We start from the raw sequence: 8,666 nt of genomic DNA on the forward strand, positions 1-8,666 counted from the left end.
AACTATAAACCCTGCCTATCTCGTAGGTAGCAGATATCATCACATTCCCTCAAGCATTCCTATCACTTAAATTCCAGCTGCCAGCATTTCAATCTTTGTTTGAAGTCCTCTTAGCTAGACCAGGTTCTGCTGCACTCTGTTGGCAGTCAGACAGATCCCTGAGCAACCCTCAGGTAAGAACTAGTATATGAATACCCCAGCCCCCCAGACCTCAGGGGGGTGCTCTAAAGTGATTGTTCTGTACTGTCTCCAAAAGAACTCCAGTAGAATTAAGCTTTAGCTGTCTGCAGTACCTTTACCTATCAACCAACTTGCCCTTTATGGGTTTCCTTCCCTTCCCTTTCCTGTGTCCCTTCCCTACTCCCTCATTAGTGCTTCTTGGGATCCTATCCCATATAGACTACTGGCACTCAGAGTCTGCTTCTGAGGGAGTCGCATGAAGAAAATGACACCTTTCCAATGCCTGGTAAACTCCAATCTCTCTGTATGATTTGCCTGTGTTCAGGACATGGCTGAATTTTCATTGGTTGAAGTGGTTTAAACTCCAGCCATCAATGTATATTTACAAGCATAAAAGCTGTGATAACCACTCTGACGGTGAACCAGTGTCATTAAGCTCTTCATTTTATTCTCCACACAGTTGTGTGTATTTTAAAGATGACTCTCCAAAAATGTCCTTTTCGATAGATTCTGCAGATAAAGGGATAAAGGACCTCTAAACATGCTGTCTTGCTTTAAAAACAGCTGAAAGCATGTGTGTGTTTATAGAATCAGTGATATAAACAGCATTAGTGTGAATGAAGCTGGAATATACTCCCACATGACAACTGAGAGTCCCACAGAAGTATGTTGGATGAAAAAGTATTTGCTGTGGCTTAAAGAGGCTCTCACACATGGGAGGACAAGAAATGAGATGTCTCTTAATAAGCCAATCCACAGTCTACCAACTAACCGCACCTAACACAAGACTGTGAGCGGCAACCAGAGCCCAACAAAGGGGAATCGCCAGATGGTCCTAGTGTGGGAAGACCGCTGGGCTCTGCTGGTCTTATCAGTGGCACCTGTTCTCCCAGCTGGGGCGCATTACTGGTGGTGTCATCTTCAAAAGCAAAGGACGGCAAACACAATCCAAAGAAGAATCAGAAATGTGGGCAGATGGGGCTGATGGCTTGAATAGCGGGTCTCTCTACTTAGGGAGCTGGACTGGCGCCATCAAATCCTCTGTTTCCTGTGCTGGTGGTCCCTGGCACTCATCTTGGCAGTGACCCATCACTTGCAAAGTTGTTGCAGATGGCCAGGAACTTCCTCTCTCCCCGCAATCTTCTCCCCCCTCCCCCCATTCCACTGCTCTTACCCAAAACCATAGCATCTAGGGTTCACTTAACCAGGCACTGCCATTGCTTTATGGATGTCCTCAGACCTACTTGCTCCTCTACCCTAATTTCTAGCATTATTTATAGAATATCAGAGTTGCAGACCTCCTTAAAATATATATTATATTTTATATAAATATACACACATACTAGCATACTAGGCAGGTAAGTAGATAATGGAGAGAGGGAAAATAAGCAAATGCGGTGAAAACCTTAACATTTTTCATTTTATTTTTTACAGCTTTATTGAGATATAATTGACATAAAACATTGCCTAAGTTAAGGGGTACGATGTGTTGGTTTGATACACTTACATATTGCAAAATGATTACATCATAGCGTTAGCTAACACCTCCTGGCTAATACCTCTATCTCTTCACATAATGACCATTTCTTTCCTGTGGTGAGAACACTTAATATCTACTCTCTAAGGAACTTTCAAGTATATAATACAAAATTATGAACTCTAATCACCATGCTGTACGTTAGATTCCCAGAGCTTCTTACAACCAGAGGTTTGTATCCTTTGACTAACATCTCCCTATTTCTCCATCCCCAGCCCCGGTAACCGCTTCACTCTCTGCAGTAGACATGCAGTAAAATTTTAACAATTGGCAAATATGGGTGAAGGGTATATGGAAGTTCTTCATACTATTCTTAAAACCTTACTCTAGGTCTAAAATTATTTCAAAATTAAAAATAAAAAAAAGAGATAAACCAACCATAAGAGCATTACTATAATTATAATCACAATAGGCAGTATTTTTTAATTATTAAAAACCTTCTTTTTAAGGGCAGAACACTTAAAATCTTTTTTAAAAATTATTTTCTTTTACTCTTCATTTTTATTGAAGTGAGATTCACATAGCATAAAACTAACCATTTTATTTTTTTAAAGATTTTATTTATTTATTTGAAAGAGAGAAAGGGCACAAGTGGGGTAGGGGGCAGAGGGAGACGAAGAATCAGGTTCCCCGCTGAGCAGGGAGCCCAAAGTTGGGCTCCATCCCAGGGCCCTGGGATCACGACCTGAGCCGAAGGCAGACACTTAACTGACTGAGCTATCCAGGCGCCCCAAAACTAACCATTTTAAAATGAATAATTCAGGGGCATTTAGTACTTTGACAATGTTGTGCCACCACCACCTCTATCTAGTTCAAAACGTTTCATCACCCCAAAAAGAAACCCCATACCCATTAAGCAGTTATTTCCAGTCTTTTCCTTTTCCCAGCCTTTGTCAGTCTGTGCCCTGTCTTTATAAATTGGACCATTGTGGATACTTCATATAAATGAAATCAGTCAATATTTGTCCTTTTGTGTCTGGCTTACTTAATTTGGCATAATGTTTTTGGTGTTCATGAATATCGTGGTATGTATCAGTACTTCATTCTTTTATGGCTAAATAATATTCCATTGTATACACAAAGACATTTTGTTTATCCATTCATCTGTTGATAGATCTTTGGCCCGTTTGCATCTTTTGGCTAGTGAGAGTAGTGCTGTTATGAACATGGCTGTACATTTATTAGAATGCCTAAAATCTTGTTGGCCATTAATGTCTATTGATGACTTAAAATACAATTTCATGCTTGAAGTATACCCATGCTTAGACTTCTCAGATCCATGAATAAATTCTCTTTTGTGCTTGAACTAGATTGGGTTGAATCTCTGTCAACTTGACATAATCCTAACTGATGCAAAATTTTAAAATATCTTTCAAAATGCATGGGGGGAAAATCTGCTCATTAAGAATATCTTTTGAAAACAAAGCCGAATGAAATGTTCTGAAGTGCAAAACTCTCCTGTCCCCAAGAAACTTGAATAAGAATCTGAAATATTTCTGAACAGGAACAATGAGCTCAGCTAAACACAGAACATTCCTGAACTGTGTCTGCCACCACAAGGGGATAATCATAATGCAATCCTGAACCAGAAGTTTTTGTGTGTGCCAGAGTTAAAGAAATTCAAAGCACTTTATTTGTGAAAGAATTATAACTTTAAAAACCAGATCTTTCCTAAATCAATGGGTAATCATTTTTAGCAATTTATCTGAACAGAAGTCCCTAAATACAAATGCTGCTCTTTATTTCTTCTTTTACCATTTGCTTCCTGCCATTCATCTTTCATCTCCTGTGGTCATAGGAATTTTAGTATTTTCTTTTCAAAAGGCTTCTAGGAATTGACTCTAGTTTACTTGATGAAATCTTGCACCGCATACAATTCTTCAAAAGGACATATTTTCATCTGATTTTTGTTGAAGAAAAACTAGGTAATTGGAGAATTTATCTGCTGACAACTTATCTTCCACTTAAAAAAATATGTCATCAGCTTCACTTCATTTTGATCTTGGGGTCCTTGACTCAGCCAATTTATTAGGATACAAATTTGGCCTGAGTTTTGTTCAGCTTCCCCCCATGTTACTACTGTGGTGGATCAATGGTGGGATTTGTATTTCCTTCCGCCTCTCAAATCTGCCACTGTTTTATTCTTCTCTCAGGGCTACTGTGGATTGAGCTAATCAAATCCCTGACTTCCCGAAATGTAATGTGGATGCAAGACATTCTAATTCAGTCTTGCATGTTCACTTGAACTGAGCTGAATCTAGGAAATATCGGTAATTTTGCAGAACTGTATTTGGCTATCTCGTCAGTAAACATGGTCTGGAGAGTAAAAGGAGAGAGGAAGGGAGAGAAGGGAACAAAAATGAGGGGAAGGAGCAGGGACAGAGCGGACAGGGGAGGGAAAGAAAGAGAAAGAGAAAGATGGTGAGGAAAGATGGGGTGTGCGGGGGCAGGTGGAAAGGGAAAGAGAGATTTTCTTCGTTTATATTACTGAAAAGACAGAGAAATCTGTTTTCAAGTGAGACTTCATCAAGTGGGTCAATGAGAGCCCCAAGGATCTGGCTTTTTTCTTCCTTCTCTGCGATGAAGTCAAAATGGTTGCCACAGCCTTCAGAGCTAACTGCTTTCTTTCATCCAAAAGGAAAGAGATCCAAATTTCCCACTCAAGTCCCATGAGTCAAGCTAATTAGACTGACATAGGTCACATGTCCATCTCTACACCAATCACTGTGATGGGAGGGAGGTTGGGTGTGTAGGAAGTGAGATGGCCTATGTTGATTGGATGAGTCTAGGTCACGTGTCCCACACCTAGAATAGAGCCGGAGTCACAGCCCCCAGATCCATACAGATCCCCCACGTAGAAACTTGGAACTATTGGCAAAGAGGCAGGAGGAAAGTGCATGCTGGGAAAGGAGCCAATGAATGTTCATCACGTTCATTCTTGTGTTTGGCCTCCGATACTTATAGCTGAAGAATGTTAACTAAGACATCTGACTAGACTAGTGAAGAGAGAAACTAAAAGTGGCCTAAATTTCCGGGGAGAGTTTGGACACAGTGGGGTGGTATCATAGGGACACTTAGCTTATATAAAAGGACAATACAGCTTAAATTGCTTGGGTAGCTCTGCTCACCATTCCACTGTCCATCTGAGATGGCAGATGTCAAATGGCTCTTCCCTTGGCCTGTCTTGGCTCTGTCTTTCCTCCCACGGAGTGAGCCTCTTGTCAAACATAATGTGATTCTAGTATACACATCGTCAAAGGTGGTCCTATGCCGACCACTGCTTTAACTGGTACTCAAGAAAAGGAACAGAAATGGTGGGAGGAAGAACGGACCAAGCAGCACTTATTGAGAATGTCAGTTTCGAATGTGTCATTGCCAGAGGACTTTCGAAGGTAACTTACCTAAAGGGCTTTCAAGGAACATTTGTCTAAAATACCGTTGAGGCGAATGTCAGTGATTTGTAAGATAGGACTCCGTCTTATCCAAACAGGTAACTATCATCCATGTGAAGGGGGCCAGTAGGAGACATAGAATATCACTGTGTCTAGAAACATGACCAGTTTGTTGGTTTCATCCATATTCACCAATTATTTAAATAGGTCTCAGTACTTGGCGAATGGTTAGAACTTAACAAATATTGTGAAATAAATAGAGTCGATTTAGACAAAATGGCTATATCCAATGACATAGCTTGGTGAGATAATCTGGACCTAGCATGCTTGAATGCCCTTTGGGGCATTTCATGGTGGTTTAGTGCACAAAGAAAGGTGTCCTAACTTCTAATTCCGTTTCTCCTATAAACTATTCCTGTGACCAGGGAAAAGTTACATAATTTCTTTGAGTCTCAGGTTTCCCCCTGGTGGAATAGGAAGAAAAATGCTTACTCTACTTGTTTTTCAGAGTTATTAAAAATCAGTGGGAAACAAACTGGGGGCTTCAGAGGGGAGGGTGGTGGGGGATTGGGATAGGCCGGTGATGGGTATTAAGGAGGGCACATGTTTCACGGTGCACTGGGTGTTATACGTAAATAATGAATCATGGAACTTTACATTAGAGTAAGGATATACTGTATGGTGACAAACATAACATAATAAAAAATTATTATAAAAAAAATCAGTGGCCTGTGTTCTCTTGGGCAGCTGCTCTATGTCTTTTAAGGCGGAATGAATACTATACAGAAGGAAAAACATTCAAATGAAAAAAAATGTTGGTGTCTCTAGAGATACTCAGTGAAGGATTTATCCTGCCTAATGCACCTTTGGACGTTAAAATATAACCCAGGACGAAAATACTACCCAACAGAAAACAAAAATTCTCCAGAACTCCACAACAGTCCTAATAGAGACGGGATTTCTAGTGCTCTATTGCCAACTCAGCATGAGTTGGCATTAGCCTTAGCATTTCCAAAGGCGGAAAGAGAAAGAGAAAAATATTAATTTTCTTTTCCCCTTCAGAGGATGAACACCATTTGAGTATAAAAGAATGTTCGTTTGGTAGTGGGATAGTGAAGCAATATTCTTTCCTTGCCCCCACATATATAAGGTAGATAGAAAGCTTTCGGTTGAGCGAGACACACTTCTAACAAGACTTGAGAAATTTTCAGACTAATCTGGAAGTCTTCGAGATTGAACCAGGTCACTACTATTTCTTAAATCAACATACTCTTGTGTCCATGAAAAGGTTTTTATTTTCATATCCCAAAAGTTGCAATTTATGATTTTATTATTATGGTGAAAGAAAGAGGAATGAAAACCATTTGGCCTTCAACCTTAGGGCGAGGGCTTTGGTTTGCCCTTTCTATGAGCTCTGCCATACATCTAAGTCTTTGACTAAGAGTGAATTGAAGTGGCTTTTCTCATAAGGGGTCTAAGATGATCTCTGAAAATGGTTTGCTATTCACCTGACCCAGAAAACCTTACAAAATCATGCAAATCAAGGGGTTCAAATCTTCACGTTCACTTTAAGAACACACGTGAAACTGCCCAGGCCATCAAGGGTCTGCACATCCAAAAAGCCACCAAGTGCCTGATGGATGTCACTTTGCAGAAGCAACGTGCACCATTCTGTTGCGACAGTGGTGGAGTTGGTAGATGTGCCCAGGCCAAACAATGGGGCTAGACACAAGGTTGGTGGCCCAAGAAGAGTACTGAATTTTTACTGCATGTGCTTAAAAATGCAGAGAGTGATGCTAACCTTAAAGGCTCAGATGTAAATTTTCTGGTCATAAAGCACACCCAGGTGAACAAAGCCTCCAAGATGCGGCATAGAACTTTCAGAGCTCACAGACTTGTTAACCCATACATGAGCTCTCCCTGCCACATGGAGATGATCCTTACTGAAAAAGAGCAGACTGTTCTTAAATCAGAAGAGGAGGTCACCCAGAAGTAAAAGATACCCCAAAAGAAACAGAAGAAACAAAAACTTGTGGCCCAGGAGTAAATTCTGAATACAATAAATGCAAATAAAAATTTTTTAAAAAGAGTGAATTGACTTTAGGCACATTACCTAAATGCTCAACTCTCATGATGAGAGGAGGATGGAAGCATAAAATAAGATGAGGTCAGTGACCTTCAGCACGTTTTCCAGAGATGACATATATGATAACTTCCACTGGCCTACAGAGTAGCTCTGTAAAGTAAATGGGTGTAAGGCTCTTCGGTAAGGCTATTATTCACCTTGCTTGCATCCAATCTCCACCCTCCCCTTCCCTTCTCTGTGCCTGGGAATCTGACCCTTGCTGACCAGAGCTCCTTGCAGTTGCTTCTTGTCGGGTTTTTTCAATGGGAGCCATTGGTAGTACAGTTCTTCAACCCAGGCAGTAGTGGCTAGCCTTGCACCTGATACTCTAGAAAGCATTGCATATCATAGACCCATGCAAAAGATACATATACATTAAAGGCCACAGACACATCTCTGTCACTTGGGAGAGAGAACTACCAATAGTGCTAACAATGCTTGGAGTATGGGAGAATGCAATGGCAGACTTTAGATAAAAGACTGGTGAATTAACTTGTTAAACCCTTCCCCTCTGCAGGGATGCAATTGGTTTTTGAAGAATGAAGTATTGTTTTCTAATAGTGCTCAGTATCCATTTTCTTGTTGCTTTTTGGATGTTCCAATTCTTGCTCTAGACGTACTCACTATTTAGTATGATATTTACAACAGTTTTGAGTGGTGGCTAAGGAATATATGTTGTGTATATGCAGTCTAGATGGCACTTGAACTCAGCATATTACCAGCTCTTTACATTTGGCAACTGGATGGACATAAGATACTAAAGCCCTGTGAATAGATTTATTTTATAAAAATATTTTTAAAGTTTTTTTTTAAAAATTTTTAAAGATTTTGTTTATTCATTAGAGACAGAGAGAGCACAAGCAGGGGGACAGGCAGAGGGAGAAGGAGAAGCAGGCTCCCCTGCTGAGCTGGGAGCCCAATGTGGGCTTGATGCCAGGACCTGGAGATCATGACCTGAGCCAAAGGCAAATGCTTAGCCATCTGAGCCACCCAGGGCCCTGGTTTTGTTAAATTTTAAGAAGTAGATGCAAACTTGACTTTCACATAGTTTGATTTAAATTTGGAATTAAGAATTTGCTTATTTTTAAAAATTTAATAAATTTTGAATATTCTAGAACAAAAAGGTTTTGAAGCAAAACATGAAAGATAATTTAAAATTTACATTTACTTTGGGGCGCCTGGGTGGCACAGCGGTTAAGCGTCTGCCTTCGGCTCAGGGCGTGATCCCGGCGTTATGGGATCGAGCCCCACATCAGGCTCCTCCGCTATGAGCCTGCTTCTTCCTCTCCCACTCCCCCTGCTTGTGTTCCCTCTCTCGCTGGCTGTCTCTATCTCTGTCGAATAAATAAATAAAATCTTTTTAAAAAATTTACATTTACTTTGCAAGTTTTATGAAAATTTATTTAAATATTGAATACTTCAAGTATAATTA

At 40.3% G+C, this 8,666-nt stretch overlaps 1 pseudogene; it reads left to right on the plus strand.

Moving 5' to 3' along the window:
* Positions 1-6,601: 6,601 nt before the first annotated feature.
* On the plus strand, positions 6,602-7,156 carry LOC109489506 (annotated as a pseudogene).
* Positions 7,157-8,666: the final 1,510 nt, after the last annotated feature.

The sequence above is a fragment of the Ailuropoda melanoleuca genome, chromosome 13, assembly GCF_002007445.2.
Source record: "Ailuropoda melanoleuca isolate Jingjing chromosome 13, ASM200744v2, whole genome shotgun sequence".
NCBI lineage: Eukaryota > Metazoa > Chordata > Mammalia > Carnivora > Ursidae > Ailuropoda > Ailuropoda melanoleuca.